The sequence below is a fragment of the Ochotona curzoniae genome, unplaced genomic scaffold (genome assembly GCF_017591425.1).
Source record: "Ochotona curzoniae isolate NIBS_2020 unplaced genomic scaffold, NIBS_Ocur_1.0 contig_3432, whole genome shotgun sequence".
Taxonomy (NCBI): Eukaryota; Metazoa; Chordata; class Mammalia; order Lagomorpha; family Ochotonidae; genus Ochotona; species Ochotona curzoniae.
In genome coordinates, this window is record NW_024465859.1 from 622,406 (window position 1) to 640,118 (window position 17,713).

The 17,713-nt window shown below is 43.3% G+C and overlaps 1 protein-coding gene and 1 non-coding gene across 4 annotated transcripts in view; one reads left to right on the forward strand and one right to left on the reverse strand.

Moving 5' to 3' along the window:
- Positions 1-17,713, forward strand: part of NAV2 (neuron navigator 2) — a 390,873-nt gene that overhangs the window by 70,138 nt on the left and 303,022 nt on the right. The window lies entirely within an intron of this gene.
- On the reverse strand, positions 2,321-2,426 carry LOC121156592. Its single transcript, XR_005883895.1, has one exon. It is a non-coding gene; the product is annotated as a U6 spliceosomal RNA (small nuclear RNA).

The window sequence follows — 17,713 nt, forward strand, 5'->3', positions numbered from 1 at the left end:
TTTGTTTTGGTGTAAAACTTTTTTCAAATCCATGTGTATGAGGAAGTCTTCCAAAAGTTCATTCAAGAAATTGCACTGTACGAAGAAACTGCATAGATGTCAAATTTGTTTTGCACTACACTTTTCATTCCAGTGTTCCAGGGACCTTTTGAAGGTCACTCATGTTGACTCATTCACCAGCTGAGGAGTCTAGCGACTTCTCAGATTCTGGAATCCCTGCTTTGTCTGCAGGTAGAAACTGTGATTTGAACTGCTCTCTTCTGTTGCTCCTGGGGAGGAGCAAGTCTACTGAGCTGGGGCTGGGGCTGCCTGGGGCTGCACTGTCAACGCCATGTTCCACTTGCTTCTTTCCAGGGTGGACCTTTCTGTGACCTGTGGCCACCCTGCTATCCTCTTTGCTCAGGGAGATGCTGGGAGAAAGGAGGAGCCCAAAGCAGGAGTGGGTTGGGTCTTCACCCACTTAGAGGGACCTTCCACAAAAAAGGAGAAAGTGACTGTGAATGGAGAATAATTGAGAATAATGATGATGTGGGAATGTGCCTCTGACCTTTGACCTGTACACAGAGAGGCACTGGTCAAAGACCCCCTGGGCCTGTCTGAGGCCTGGCTAACAAGCAGATTAAAAGAGGTCACTGGGTTAAAGGGCTCTGGCTGCTATTCTGCTGTTCTGTTCCCTGGTTTCACAGGCAAGGTGGCTCAGAGCGTGTAGGATGCTTGGGGTTGTGTCCTGAAATACTTAGGTTTGCTTAAAGCCCTTATTCCCATAATATTATTATTAAGGCAAACTTATCAAATGGTATACAGAGTAGACAAAGGGATGATGATGTGGCATCTGTATACTTTGTGAAATGTCTACTACACCAACCTGATTGAGACAGCCATCAGCATACCTCAGCTTATATTCACCTAAACATGGATAGGCTGATGCATGTCTTAACTCCCCTTTGTTTCTAAGTAGAGCTGCTGGTGCTTACCTGGAAGCATTTTCATCTTCTGATTACAACTATTAATAATGTCTTCTCTTAGAACTTTTGTTTTGAAATGTTTACTTATTCGTTTGAATTTATTTGAAAAGTGGAGTGTCAGTGATGGTTATCCACCAATTCACTGGTTTGCTCCCCAAATGCCCACAATAACTAAGGCTAGGCCAGGCTGAAGTTGGTAACTGAGAATTTCATTTGAGTCTCCTACGTGGATGGTGGGGGAACTCAAGCCATCTTCTGCTGCCTCCCAGGATGCATTAGTAGGAAGCTGGATTAGAGTGAAGTAGCTGGGACTTGAAATGGCACGGCAATGTGAGGTAGAGTACTTCAACTGGGACTTAATCCACTGCATCACAGGGCCAACCCAACTCTCTTAGGAACTTCTAAGCCTTGCTCCCTTTTTCCACTAATTGCAACTGGCATACATTTTCCCACCTCCTGAGTACTGAAATCAGACCCGTTTTCTGTTAGTTCTCATAATCTTCAGGATGAGAAATTCCTTCCTTTCCTGGAGGAATCAGGAACATTTCCATGTGCATTTCTGTCATGAGCAGTGAGCCATCTTGGCACACTTCTCAGAAGGGAAACCAGAGCTGGCAAAGAAAGGTTAATTACTAGGAAAATAAAGAATGGCTATCAGAGGAGAGGATAGAAAAACCCTGAAATTATTAAGTGACATCTTTTGAGGTAACACATTTTCCTTTATTTTTGTGTTGATAGAGATATACAGTTTTGTGATTGGTCCCTCTGGCAACCCAGAGGGCTTACATTACTTCTGCTTTTGTTTTTATATGTGGAGCTGGCAAAATAAATTTTTTTGAAAGTGAAGCTTTGTTTTGTTGTATTTCTAGCTTCTGTCATATAATGCCAACCAGCCAGAAAGCAGTTGGCTGAGCATTTTTTCAAGATCTCCTAAGACACTTCAGGGCATGTAGGCCAGACTCCCTCCTCCATCCAGGGTTTGGCTGGTGACCCAGGAGCTAGCTATTCCCAAGAGTTGTGATAATTGCTTTTAAGTTAAAAAATAATGTCATTTATTTGAAAGTCAGAGGGAGAAGGAAAATGAGCCCTTCCACACACTGATTCACTTCCCAAATGTGTGCAACAATTGGGGCTGAATCTGGTCAAGCCAGGAACTCAATTCAGTTTTCCCACCAGATAGTAGAAACCCACCCACCTGATACTTCTGAGGGTCTACATTAGCAGAAAGCTAGAATTGGAAATGGAGCCTTAACTCAAACCCAGATACTCAGATATGGGATGCAAGCATCTTAATTAATAAGGTAAATTCCCACTTATATTCTTTTTGTTATTGCTGTTTTTGTTTATTTTTCTTTCTTAGTATGGAACACTTCACAAATTTGCATACCTTCCTTGGACAGGGGCAATACTGATTTTTTTCTATATCATTCCAACTCTGGCACATGTGCTGCTGAAGTGAACATACCCATGTTCTTTTTGACTCAGATGTTGCAGATGTTCTGGCTGTAATGTTATGAGTAGTATCTAGGAAAGTGGAGAGGCTGTGATATTTTAGTGACAGAAAAAACAAATGATATATGCCATCTTTTTATGATAGTGAATGCTGTAGAGAAAAATGCAACAGAGAAAAAAATGGGAGGAATCTTTAGTGTGGTTAGGATGGCTTTGCTGTGAAAGTGACATGGTTCTTATGTAATGCTAGTTAGCATTATCACTCCTCAGGGAGACATTAGAGGTAGATTAATATATAGGTTATTATCCACATCAGGACACTTTTGAGAGGGATAAAGGTTTAATGAGTAACTGCAATGGGATATCAGTCGAGGCTTGGGAATAGTGAGATGTATTTATGATTATACTGGACACTCAAGAGTAAGAGACCATGTGGTGACAGGCAGACCTAGATTTTAAATCCAGGGTCCTGTCTCCTGTAGATGGACAGATGCTATTGCCTCTTTGTACCAGTGTTTCTTCATCTGTTATTGCACATGTAATATAAGATTCTATGAGAAATGAGCAAGTAAAACACTCAGTACAGGACCCAACAGCTTATAAGCACTCAATAAAAATGCACTACTATCATCATCTGATCAATAAGTAAGAATAGTTCCTTTATGTTTCTCATTTGCTTCTGAGAAGGGGTTACTAAGCAGTGAACGTGTGTGATGTACTGATTTGTTCTTTAAAGTAAGGTGCATCTTCCATCCATTCTCAGAAATCTTTTTTTTTAAAGATTTATTTTATTTTTATTGGAATGGCAGGTATACAGAGAGGAGAGACAGAGAGGAAGATCTTCCGTCAGATGATTCACTCCCCAGGTGGCCGCAACAACCAATGCTATGCCGATCCAAAGCCAGAAGCCTCTTCCGGGTCTCCCAAAGCTTTGGGCCATCCTCAACTGCTTTCCCAAGCCACAGGCAGGGAGCTGGAGGGAAGCGGGGCTGCCGGGATTAGAACAGGCGCCCACATGGTATCTGGGGCGTGTAAGGCGAGGACCTTAACCACTTGCGCCACCGCGCTGGGCCCCATTCTCAGAAATCTTAAGACTCCCATGATGTTTGAATGCTGGACTCTGTGATGAAATTGGGGACTGGGTATCCACAGCAAAAGTTAGAAAGCAGAGCCCAGAAATGAAGCTCTTGGGATGTTAATTTATAAAGAGGCTTCATGATGAATGCTCTCCTAACAAGTACCATCAGTGGGGGAGGGAGGGACCCAGAGAGATGCTGAAGGCCTCCACAGCCTGGGCCTTGCCTGATTCAGTGCACCCACCAATGGCCATTCAGCAAAGTGATATAACGAAGATTACAGAGTGAGAAGAGAGGGCAGTTAGAATTCCACCTGGAAAAGCCGTGTTTCTTTGGAAATGGATCACAGATGACGTAACCCTGCCATATCCCATTACCCAGGGCTTGGCTAATCTTTGTTTGAAACTTGTTTTGGTGAAATTTGAGCCTGGAGAAGCCAAGTAAAGTGTATTACTTTCTCACTGTTGAATGCCTCCTAGACTTGGGATAACATTTAATCTAAAGAGTAAGGTGATATTTCCTGAGATAGCAATGAGTTCATGTTTTGAAATTAAATGAAGTGAGTTTAGTGCGTCTGTTGACTTTTTTTAAAGCACTGACTGCAGTGGTAGATGTTCTCTACACAGTAATGTCTGGCTGCTGTATGGGGAGGAATGTGGGATATAGACACAGCAGTATTTATTGCAACAGAGTATCTCACTGCCTCTCCTGTTCGGTACTATTCCAGATTGAAATGCATTTTCGTGTGAGAAGGCTCTTATTTGAATAAATAGATTTCTGACCCAGGACAGCTTGGAAACAGATAGGTTTGTTTTGCATTAAGTTTCCTGAGTATGTGATATTTGTTCCCTGCCCTTCCTCCTTCTCAAGATGCTATCACTTGTTGAAGGATGACTGCACACCTATGTTACACCAGCCAGGTAAGGAGGGAAAGCAACTATTCATGATCCTTCTTGGAGAGTACATTGGTTCAAAAAGGAAAAAAAAAAACAGTGTTAGGAATTTAGAGCAGATTGGTGTAGGATTGAAGTAGACATCTTCAAGGTGACAATTGGGCTTTCAAAGCCATATGTCAGAGTTTCTAGGAATTTCAGTTGCTGTGCCTTATTGGCTATGTTTCCACAGAGGCAGGAACAGTTTCTGATAAGGAAATCATTTTTCCATGCTCCCAACTCACTTCCAGTTCACCTGGACTCTTTGCACTCACTGGGGAAAGCATAAGCTGGTGGGTGGGCAGCTGTCCACTTTGCATTCTCCACATAACGTGTAGCACTGTGTGTTCAGCCACTGCAGCAACTATAAAGTTATCAGTTCAGTTTTTCAATGTAATGCAAAGCTGGATCACCTGAGACACAGGGTTTATTGTGAGGTAAATGAAATGATTGATGTGAATCTAAACAGCAGCTCCCAGGAATTCCTGGGTTTGTTTGGATTAAAAAGAAAAAAAATCTCTTGGTACTGACTGTAGTTTGTTTTCTGTCCAGCAGAGGTCCACTCTAAATTTATTATCAGTTGGGTGTTTGGGGGTTTCTATAGCTGCTTGGATCCTGTCAGTTATTCCCAGAGTTTTCTGATACAGTTGTTCCTGGATGGCTCCTCAAGAAAGCAGGAAGCATAGAGGTGCACCTGGTTTGCCTGCCTTCCTTCCCTCCTCATGTATCTGCCTTCCTTCCTTCTTCATACACCTGCCTTCATGGGAGAAGGGAGGCCTGGGCTGAGACCTGGAGCAACTCACCAGGCTGTTTGTATCAGGATTCACATTTTATCCAGAGACCCAATTACCTCAAGGCTGGCAGTGGCTAGAAGGGGATGGTTTCTGTGGCTCAGCTTAACGGAAACATTAATTTACTTTTTAAAAAAATTTCACCCCACCACATATAAATAAGTAGTGTTTTGATCACATACGAAAGAGTTTGTAAATACTCAACTTTATACCTAAATATCTATCTATGTGCTTTGGATGGTTAATACATCTGCACTCTAATATGTATCTCCTAAAACCAAGGACTTTCTTATATGCAATAGTAAAAACATTAAAAAATTTTTTGTTGGTTAATAGTATCGTCACAAATGTACCCTATATTTAAACTGTCCCAGTGTCTACTCCATCCTTTGCATTCTTCTCCCTTACCGTTTGCCATCCATTCAGTCAAGGATCTGAGGCACTATAGTGCTTGGGGAACAGAGTGATGTCTGGATTCTGTCAAGGATCTTTAATTTTGATGCTTAGCCTCCCACTGGAGTGGAAAAGTATGGGCACAAGCCACACGGCCTGTCCCTTGTGGACTTTTGTGGCATAGACTATCAGTCAGCATGGTGGTTTTTACAATTGTTCCAGGTTTAAACATTTGATAGATACTTGATGCCATGTTCATTCCATGGAACACAAAGCTGATGGGTGGGCCTCTTGAGATAAGACTTGGCTGAAAGCTAAGGTGATGGCATAAGAAACACATTCTGTAGGTAAGGGTACTATTGTGGTGACAGAATTGAAAAGGGTTGCCACCTGATGATCAGTGTGAGCCCAGATGAAGGGGAGTTTAAGGATCATCGGGAGACAGACTCTTAGCATGGTGGTAAAGATGTCACTTGCAGCACCTGTACCCCATGTTGGAGTACCTGGGTTTGAGTCCTGGCACTGCTTCTGATGGAAGCTTTTTACTAATGTACACCCTGGGTGGCAGCAGGTAATGGTTCAAGTAATTGAGTCTTTGCTACCACAAGGGAATCCTAGATTGAGTCTGGGATTCTGTCTTCATCCTGGCTCTGCCCCACCTGTTGCAGGTATTTATGGGATGAATCAGCAGAAGGAAACTGTCTCTCACCCACTGTCTGTTTCTCCTCCTCTCCTTATGCCTTTCAAACAATTAAAATTAAAAGGATTCTCAAGACCTTTGTCCTAGGAAATATAGACTTTAATGTCATCAGGAGAGATCAGAAAGCCAGGAGGGAACTGTGGGAGAAGAAAGTGGGCAGCAAAACCTGATGGATTGGCTTTTGCAGCATGTTAAGATTATTTATATCACATTTAAAGTTTTACTGAAATTTATCTAAACTTTGCAAATGGGGATGTAAACCAATGTAAGTGAAGACTGTGCCCTCATCCTTCATCCAATCCCAAGGATGAAGACAGATGGCGTTTAGTAACCTGGGCATGTACCTTTTAATTCCTGAATCCAGGACATCTGTAAATGGTGAGGAGCTTTATTTAGAATGGGTCTAAAGAAAGGCTGCGTGGCTTTGCTCCCTTGAATTGGCCCACATAGTGTACCTCACTTGTCTGGCTGCTGGACTCCCAGGTGGAGATGCTAAATGGAGTCAAATAGAGCCAGAGGAACTGTTGCAAAATTTAAAAGGACTATGTGGCAGCTGATGCTTTCTGTTAAACACAGTCATTCCTTCAGCCACTGAACTGGTCAGTGGGAGTACAGCCATCCTTTGAAATCCATCAGGGTATCGCTTCTCGGCCTTTTGGCTAAGATCAAGTGAAATCCATCAAGGCTTGGTTTCAGGTCTCTGCCTTCCACACCAGTACCAAAATCTGAAGATGCTTCATAGCACAACATAGTATTGCATATAACCTAGGCACATCCTTCTAAGTACTTTGTCATCTCTAAACTAACTACAATACCTCATACAGTGTCAATTTTATGCATATAGTTTTTATACTGTATTGTTTAAGAAATAATTATAAGAAAAAAGCATATGTAATGTTTAAGTAATTTTAAATCTGCAGTTGTTTGATTGCTTGGATACAGAATCTCAGGGATGATCAGTGCTGTGTGGGCTTAGACACGGTTTTTCCTGTGGGCAGACTGACTTGGATATGGTGAGGAAGGCCAGAAATACAAATGGAGCTCCTTTTCCCAGAATCCTAGGCTAACCATGAGACACAGAGAAAATGGAGAAGCTCTGTTCCTCCCAGCATGGTTCTCTGTCATCAGGTTCTTCATGAGCTAGCTGAGGAGGCCAGATAGACCCAAAGGGAATACACTTCCACAAATCACAGGGCAAGATGATGAGCCAGCCACTCATGTGCATGGCAAAGCAGCATGCCAGAAGGCTGCATTCTAAGGCAAGACATAGAAGTCATCCAAAGGCTGTATGTGCAGTGCTGCTGGGGATCAAAGGGAGGCTGTCTGTGTAATGCTTTGCTTCTGAAAGCAAAAAGAACTTGGCCCAAATCATTGTGACCTTGGATGAGTTACTTGTCTGAGCTCAGTGTCTCTGTCTGGAAGATTGGTAGGATCCTTTCTTCAAAGGGTTGTCAGAAATTTTAGAGCTATGTAGGGCATACCTAATGAAGTACTGGAAAAGTCCAATCCTCTAAATTCTGACCCAGCAAAGACGGGTAATTTTAGGAAAATCTGTGACTTGGAGTTGAGCTGGAGGAAGAAGCAGGATTGGAGAAAGGGAAACTTTCAAATAGGTTGAATGACAAGGAAAAGACATGCTCTTGATTTCGTGGAATTTGTTTCAAAAGTCAGCTAGCAGGAGAGAGACTTAGAGATTGCTAGGTTTTCCTGGCTGAGAAAGAAGTGGAGGGGGGAGGAGAGGGAATGAGCTTTTATTGTCTCATCTTCAAATGAGCCAGAATGCCACACTCACTTTTTACTTTCTCTATTTTAAGCAATATAATTCCAAGAAGAATTTAACTTTGTTCTAAGCAATATATTTTTAAGGATAATTTAACATGAAAATTTCCAATTGAGTAGTGTCCCAGCCAGTTACCCTCTCAAAGCAGCCTCTCCTCAAGCCCTCACTTTCCCAGCTCTGCCCTATCTGTATTTGAAACAGGTCAGTATTTATTGTGGAAGCCTGTCCTGTGCACTGCAGGCTGTTGTGAACATTTCTGGCTTCCATCCACTGTAGAATGCTTAATGGAAATCCCCAGTTGTGATAATCAAATATATCTCTAGAAATTTCCAGATATACCCTAGAGAACAAAATTGCCACTGATTGAGAACCAATGTAGTAAGTGGTTCTAAGTTAGCAGAACTTGAGGCATTGTTCATGATTTCTCCTCTTCTACATGCCTGTGTTCTAAAAGCAGGGGCTTCCCTTTGATTCTTCCATTTGAACCATAAGCATTTCTCCTGTCTGTATTTCTCCTTTGTAGTAACAGGTGCTTCCATTTGAGCCTTCCCAAGATATCAAATATCCAGCCAATGGTCTTGTTGTTAAGGACACTCAGAGAACTGCAATGGTGTACTAACTAGTCTCCATAGTTTCATTATGGTCAGTTTGCTTTCCATACAGCACTGGAGTGTTGTCAAAATAGCAACAACACCTTCTCATGCTCCTGGTTTAAGAACATTTCAGTGACTGCTGCTTGCAGAAAATACAAAATCTAAGCTGTTGACCATGGATCAAGCTACTGCAGGATCTTCTCTGCTGTCTCCTCTTTCTTACTTGCAGGCAAGACCTCAGCAGCACCATCCTTCCTCCTATTTCTTTACCTCACTGTTCCCTTTTCTACTTAGAGGAGTTACAGCTCACGGTGTTTCCTTGCCCTGGAATGGTGTTCTCCATTGTTTCTAGGAGAACTCTTGGGCTTTAGAATTTCCCCTACATAGATTAAAATCTCAATATCCATTCTTTGATCAGTCAGTCCTATGGGAAGAGAAGTACATTAATCAGCTTTCAATCACTGTAATGAAATATCTGAAGCAAACTAACTTTATTATAAAAAGGGGGGGGGAGCTTTCTTGGCTCATGATTCTGTAGGTCCAAGACTAGGTGAATTCCTTTGATTCAGCCTCTGTTGAAGGTTTTCTTACTGACAGAGTCCTGAGGTAGCACAGACAATTACATAGCCAGAGACAAGGTGTGTGTGTACACACGTCCTTATAGAGCCGAAAGAGGAAATGGTGAAGTGGTGCAGTGTTGAAGCTGCAGCTTGCAGTGCCAGCATCTCATATGGGTGCCAGTTCTAGCCCCAGTTACTCCACTTCCAATCCAACTCTTTGCTAATGCACATGGGAAGATATCAGAGGGTGGTCCAAATGCTTGCGTCCCTACACCCATGTACCATTGTGAGCACATAGGAAATGAACTGATGGATGGAAGATCTCTCCTTCTTTTCACCCTCCATGTCTCTGTAACTCTGACTTCCAGATAAATACATAAATCTGTTAAAAATAAAATAAAATAAAGCCACCAAAACTCAGCCATGGGAGTCTCACTAAATCAACCTAATCCAGTCTAATCACCTCTTAATTGTCTTTCCTCCAAACTCTGCATCTTTATTAAGCCTCTACTCTTGTAGTACCATTCATAAAGACTGTGAGAACCTAATACAGGGCCCAGCCTGATAGGCCAATGGCTAAATCCTCACCTTGCAAGTGCCAAAATCCCACATGGATGCTGGTTCATGTCCCAGCTACTCCATTTTCCCATCCAGCTCCCTGATTGTGGCCTGGAAAAGCCATAGGGGATGGCCCAAAGCCTTGGGACGCTGCACCCACATGGGAGGCTTAAAGAAGCCTGGCTTTGGATCTGCTCAGCTCTGGCTGTTGTGGCCACTTGGGGAGTGAACCAGCATATGGAAGATCTTTCTCTGTCTTCTCTCTGTAAAATTGCCTTCCCAATAAAAGTAAATATTTTTTTAAAAAAGAGAACTACATATATGTTTTGGGTTCCAAATCATGTTAGAATCATGACAGGAAGGTCTGACCCTCTTATATCCTTCCTTTTGCCCTCCCCCATGCAAAAATACTGATTTGATTTTCAGCCAGTGTGACTGCTTAGCCCAAGATAGATGCTTGATAAACATTTGTTGGCTCAAGTTGAATCAAGGCACTATAATAGAGAAGAGGTGGGCTGGTGCAGAATGAGCCTTAATTCAGGTCTGATCTTGGAAATGAATAGATGGCCAACAAGTCTCAATTAGCACAGCAAATCTTCCTTATCCTCTGAGAATTTCTGTCCAGTGAAAAAGATGGAGATTTGGAGAATAGGCCAGCATATGACTGTGCTGAGTAGCATGGTAACTGTGCTGAGTAGTCTGGTAACATAGTGATTATGTTTGAAGTTGCTTGGAGTCAGTACTGGGGTTTTCTCCTTTTGCTGGATCAGACTTTGAGCTGAAAGAGGCATGGAGAAGTAATGAAGATTCTTTACATTCTCAGACTGCTTTCTGGGAATCCTGCAAAATCCCGACTTCTTCTCTAATTACCCTCCTAATGGCTGAGTTCAAGAGCATTTTGTAAACCTGGACTTTGAATCTGGGAAAATGCTTTATGACCATTTTTATGACCTCAAAGCAACCCACCACAGCAAGTTATTCCCCTGTCTTTGCCAAGAAGGAACAACAGGGCCTGATCGATTGCCCAGGATCTCCCAGCCTGAGATGCTCACTTGTGGGCCGCCCTTGTGCACTTGGCTGCACGCTGTCTCCTTCCATTAGATGGGCTTTGGCTGTGCATGGAAGAGTTGTCAGCAGCCTTCCTCAGCAAGGAGGAAGGCTCAAGGCATAAAACCATATGCTGTCAGAGCAGCAAGTTTTTGCTATGGAGTTCTAGTCCAAACCAATCCTTTTGTACTTGAGCCAACTGACATCCAGAGGGAGAAAGTGAGTGGCTTAAGGTCACAGCCTGAAATCTCTGACTTCCAGCCAGTTCATGTTTTAATCCTAACACAGTAGTCTCTTCCTAGAAGAATGTCCTCAGCACCCCTTGAGTTTTTATTCTTAGAGAGAAAGGGTAGTGCAGCAAGCATAGTGTGGATTTTTCAGACTTAAAAGTAGTTGGACAATGGTTAGAGCATGATCTCTGTAACCAGAATGGCTTGGTTCTGTGCCTGCCCAGTGGTTCACTGTGCCACCTTGCTGAACCACTCTTAGCCACAGATTTTCTCACCTGTGAAATGGGGCTATCTGTGGTCCCATCCCCACTTCCAACTGAAGTATGCAGAGGATTCCATGAGTTAGAATGCACTAAAGATTCAGAACGGTATCTGCCATGGTGCAAGGTTAGATGGTGTTCTCATTATTGTGTGGATCTCAGCTCTTGCTCACTGGCTGTGTGAACCTGAACAGATGATTTGGCATCTCCGAACCCACTTTATAGCAATCCTGGCTCAGCAGGGAGTGTGCAATAGATTAAAGGACAGAAACATAAGACACCTGCCCTTAGAGTTAGTCCCTGAGTAAACTCTTGCATCCCTGTGTCCTCCCAAAGTGTGAGAATTTTGTGTTTGTGAGGCAGCTGCATGGTTTCTGATACCATACTGGTATTTAACAGTTGTTCTTTCTGCTTCTGTTCATGAAAGGGTAGACTGTTAGGGCTGGAGCTGTTACCACTTGCTGGAAGAACTGCAGCTGCAGTGACTTTGTCACTAAAAGATATTACCTGTATTTTTTCATCTGCTCACACTCACTGGGCCCATGCCAGGTGGTATGTACTGTTCTGGACCTTTGTGTACATTATCTCATTTATCTGCACAGCAGCCTGGTGACGTCAGGGCTATTATTGTCCCCATTGGTTAGATAAGGAAACCTAGTCTCAGAAGATAGCAACATATCCAGGGTTCCAAGAGAACCACAACTTCAACCCTAGGTCAGAATGGTTGAAAAAAAAAATCTAGAGCCTTAGCTCTCACTGCTAGGAACAGTGATGGGTTGTAGATAGATGAGTTTCCCGGTGAACATCATTCCTGCCTGGGGACTCCTGAGGAGGAGGGAGCACCTTCCTGGGTTAACCATTACCACCTTCCCCAGCAGCTGCCAAATGACAGAGGGCAAGGCAGTGGCACTGCGTTCTGGAACCCCTCCTCCCTGGCCACACCGCCCCACATCAAGCCTGCCAAGTTCCTTTCCTACCACAGGTGTAGAGCCTGGCATGAGGAAATTGTGCCTGGGAGCCATTCAGAGGGGTTGCTTGATCTGCAGCTGAGAGAAGTCAGCTTGTTGTTGGTGGTGAATATTCGTGCTAGCAGGTTGGGGGTGCCACCAGGTCTCTTCCCCTCCCCCTAAAAGTGTTCCCAAGGCAGAACGTCTGAAAACTCATCACCTTTCTTGCTCCAGGTAAGAGCTGTGGACTAACTGAGTGTTTGTGTGGGAACCCAGGCAGTAACCATCCAGCAAGTAGTTCTTAGATCCCCGCAGGATGCCTACCAGGTGTGAGAGTGGCTGCAAGTGGCAGGTGGAGAAAAAGTTAGGGGCATGGACTTGATTCTTTCAACTTTCAGTTTTGCTCTGTACTGATTATTATGCGACTCAGGGCCTCCCGGACACACAGTGTGGAGCTGGTCATTCCTCCCCACAGAAGTGAACCTGCCACAGGGCTGTGTGGTTAACAAAGGGGAGCCTTTGGAGATGCAGTGCACCTCCTGTCCTATCTGTATGAACACCAACAGCTCTCACAGGTGAGGGCTTTCTTGTACTTGGCGAGGCTTGTTATGTACATGCATGGAGATGCATAGATGTTAGTGGTTGTGGGAGGGAAGAAAAAACTCCCTTCCTCTCTGCCTCCTCAGCATCCATATACTTCAATCTACATTGTTGGTTTTAGGACTCCTCTGCCAGTGACATTTCCTGCTGTCATAGGTGTCATTGCCACCTACCTACCACCTAAGTTCCAGGCGGACTGAGTTCTCAACAGTAAAGGACATGCCTGTCTACCTGCCCTCTGCAAGGCTCAGACAGCGCATGCACATCTAGTGCCAACACTGTCTCCCCAACTTGCTGCAGGAGTAAGCAAGAACCTGTAATCTCACTGTGTGGTCTGCACATAAGTCTTCCAGAGCCCAAGAGGGAACCTCTGCTCCTCCCGCAGCCATCACTGTGCTGCACTTTGAGCATGCTGGGAAGCGGAGGCTTCTCTGCAAACTTGCCAGCAATTACAGAACTTTTTCAGCCCCTGCTGGGATACATGCTCTGGTTTATGTCTTCCTTTGGGACAAGTCTAAGGCTTTATTAGAGACTTCCGGCTTCATTAATAGGTACCCTTAATACTCTTATCTCACCATGCCTTCTGGGTTTACTGAAGCATAGTGCCGGAGCACATTCTTCCTTGGAAGTTACAGTTCCTTCTTGGGAGGTTTTGGGTGCTTGATTTTGAAGCTGTAAAACAAGAATAGGCTCAGGCTTCAAGGAGTGGAGGAAGCAGTAGAAGACAAGCAGCACCTGACAACTCAATTTGATTAAGTCATTTGCTTTTTAGGCAGGCTAAGATTTATTTCCTCTTTTCTTTGTGAGCAGTACATAGTAACTTTACCTGCTGATGGAGTACGGTGTGATGTTTCAATGCATGTAGGCAGGTTGTACTGATTTTACCAGCATAATTAGAATTCCCATTTCCTTACTAGTTTTTGTTATGAAAAGCTGAAAGAGAGGCACTAAAAGGCTCAGAGTAATTAATTTTTTTTAAAGATTTATTTTTATTATTTTTTCATTGGAAAGGCGGATATACAGAGAGGAGAGACAGAGAGGAAGATCTTCCGTCCGATGATTCACTCCCCAAGTGAGCGCAACGGGCCGATACTATGCCGATCCGAAGCCAGGAGCCTCTTCCCGGTCTCCCACGCGGGTGCAGGTTCCCAAAGCTTTGGGCCGTCCTCGACTGATTTCCCAGGCCACAGGCAGGGAGCTGGAAGGGAAGCGGGGCTGCCGGGATTAGAACAGGCGCCCATATGGGATCCCGGGCGTGCAAGGCGAGGACCTTTAACCACTTGCGCCACCGCGCCGGGCCCAAGAGTAATTAATTTTTAAAAATATTTATTTGAGGGCCCAGTGTGATAGTCTAGTGTCTAAACTCCTTGCCTTGCATGCAGCAGGGTATCATATAGGTGCCAGTTCTGGTTGCTCCATTTCCTATCCAGCTCCCCGCTTGTGGCCTGGGAAAGCAGTAGAGGATGGCCTTGGGAACCTACATCTGTGTGGGAAATCCAAAGGAAGCTTCTGGCTTCAGATTAGCTCAGTTCCAGCCATTGTGGTCACCTGGGGAATGAACCAGCAGATGGAAGATCTTTCTTTGTCTTACCTGCTTTCTGTAAATCTCACTTTCTAATAAAAATAAACAAACCTTTCAAAAATAGACTTGAATATTTATTTGAAAGGTAAGACACAGAGGCACATCTTCCATCCACTGGTTCACTGTCTAAATTCTTAGAACAGATGGAATTGGGCTAGGCCAGAGCTAAAAACCAGAAACTTCATCTAGTTGTCCACATGGGTAGCAGAGCCCCAAGTAATTGAGCCATCATGTGCTGGCTCCTAGGATATGCATTAGCAGGAAACAGTATTGGAATCGGAGTGGGGACATGAAGATAGGCTATCTGCCACAGGATGTGGGCATCCCAAGTAGTATTTTCTTTTATTGCTATGCCAAACGCCTGCTCATTGTTTTTCTTTAATGAGGATGGACATACTGTACTGACTGTCTCTGTGCACATGTTATATGATGACAATAATGTAATGAATTGTTGTTAAATGTGAAGATGTCTTGTTGCTCATGTCTACTTAAGGAGCTGAATATGTAGTTTATAATCAGTTTTACTTGTAATCGTCAGGAATCTTTGAGATGGTGAGCAAGTGTACCCTGTAATAACATTATTTTTCAACTACTTTTCTTCAGTTCCTTCAGCCTCCACCACCTTTACGTGGTGCTAGACTCTTACCTGAATTCTTTCAGCTGCTACTCATTACCATACCCCTCATCACATTATTACTACAGGTGGCCAGAATGATCTGTTAAAAACTTACATTGTGGTATACCCTGCTTGGACCTTTCTTTGGCTGCCCCTTGCATGTGGAAGGAAATTCAGTGCCTCTTGTCACAACCTGGAGGGTGCTGCATCATCTGATCCTGGACGTCATCCTGCCTTGACCTCGTTTCATCAGCTGCAGGCTCCGGGGACTGCTGTCCATTCTGAGGTCTTTCCCACCAGAGGGCTTTTCTCCTGACTGTGCTCCTTGTCCACAATACTCTTACCTGGCTCTTCACATGATGCTTCCTTCTCATTCTGTTCTCCGAGTGATATCTTTTCCAGCCCAACACAGCACCTTTTTGGACCACTGCCTTATGTATGCAAGCACTGTTTACTCCCCTTGTGGCACATCACACACTGGTTCCAGTGTACTCACTTGTCTAACATGCATCTCTCCCATCTTGTGGTTAAGTTCCATGACCTCAGGGATGTGTTTGTACAGTTTTCTGCTGTATATCTGGTCCCTAGCACACTATCTAGTTCACAGGTAGGGATCAATACATATTTGTCACATACAAAAGTGACAGACTACTTCAATAGAGTCCTATGAAAGGGAGCTACCTGTGTACTTGTTCAGGAAGCCTCCTTCCACTGTGCCTTGAGCATGTCAAGTATTTCTCCTGAAGACTTCTTCCCATATCAGGCATGCTCTAGGATGTACTTGGTGATATCTACTAAAAACAACCATAGGGCATTTGGCCTCATATCATGTTTACTGCTGGATTCCAAGCTAGATGTGCTATTGCTCTGTTAGCTCCATGAAATGTAGGTGACTTTTTCATATCTTCTGTGAAATATTCACTTTTGAATAGTCTTCCACACTTTTAAGACTCTATAGCTGTGGAAGAACACAATTCATTTGCCTGAGAAAGCAGAAATGATCCTGTCCCTCAAAAAAACACTGTGAACAAGCATGTTGTTGACAGAGAACTTAGCAATTGCTTCCCCAGAAGACTTTTTCCCTTACCAGACATATTCTGAGATATACTTTGTGACATCTCTGCTAAAAAATGACAATAGTAGAGCCACAAGAAATAGGATTTCAGCCCGTTTTAAAGGCAATTTTCCCCTTGGCTTTGTTCCTAGTTTCTCTCTCTCTCTCTATCTCCCTCCCTCCCTCCCTCCTTTTCACTCCCTTCCCTCCCTCTCTCTCTCTCTTTCTTTATCTATATCTCCCTCTCCTCATTTAAAAATATTTTTTTATTTGACAGTCAGAACCACAGAGACAGAGGTAGGGAAAGAGATCTTTCATCTGCTGGTTCACTCCCCAGATCTTGTTCTGGCAACACCTGACCTTTCTCATGTATCCTCATGTTGGGTTTATGGAGGCAGGAGTCCTGTAAGCCAAAAACATGTTTATGGGATGGGTGGAGGGAAAATGCCAACCTCCTTTCTTCCCTCATCTAATTGTTAACTTGAATTCTAGAGTTGCTCATAGCTCTGTGACTCTTTGCAGTTAGCATTCATTTACTTGAATAATTTATTTCCACCTCCCCACCTCCAGGGTTATGCATATTGCAAATGTTGTTTAGAGAAAACAATTTCAGTAAAGACACTCGTTAAATCTGATGATGTAATTTAAAAGTGTAGCCACATTTTTCTGTTCTGGTTGGTGTCCTGTAGAGTAGGTGTGTTTACTGAGCTCACTCACTAGGTTTAAAAGTAGCAGCAAAGGGGTTGAATAACTTGTACAGTTTGTGCCAGGCTATTGAAATTCCTGACTCCACCCAACAGTTTCTTGTAAGACTAAATTATTCTCAAGAGCCAGAGAAATGGGCAGTTTTTTAAAATGGATTGTGAACATTCACAGAGTCATCTTACATTGTGCTGTTAAACACATGATTTGAATGCACTTACTTAAAGAGGAAATTGTATGTTTAAACTGTGAATGCATAAACACTATTTTAGGTCATAATGGAAAATAATAGTAAAAACACATCTTTTAAAATGAAATACTCACCTATGTAATGCATGCCAGCTGTAGTTTCTTTACTACATTTTGTGAAACACAGATTCTAAGGTCATTCTATCTCTTACTGGCCTGGGAGAGAGGACCCAGACCATGGAGGAGGAAGAAGAAACCATTAATAGTCACAGAATGATCAGAAAATTTGAGAGCTTGACCTTCATATTAATTGCAGAGTACAGTGAGAATTTCTCTGGCTGACTTATCTATTTTGTCTTTCCCATTGCCCTTGGACAAATCTTGGTGTTTTTTCTTTCACAGCATAAGGCTTTGAAGAAACTTAAGAGCTTTCATTGGCCAAGGGTACCACTGGGGCATCTACCTATTGTATAGGCTATAGTGGCTCTGGAAAGTGCTGTTAGAAGATGCCCACTTAGATTACCCTGGACTCTTGATGTGAGTAACTCCAAAGAGCAGGGGTAAACTGCTAAACTAAACTGGGCAAAAATAATGGCAGAATATAGTTGCAAAGTTTACAGAACTGAAGAGCGAATTGGGGAGTTAATCATTTGACCTCAGTCTAGGAATTAGGAACTGTTCTAGAT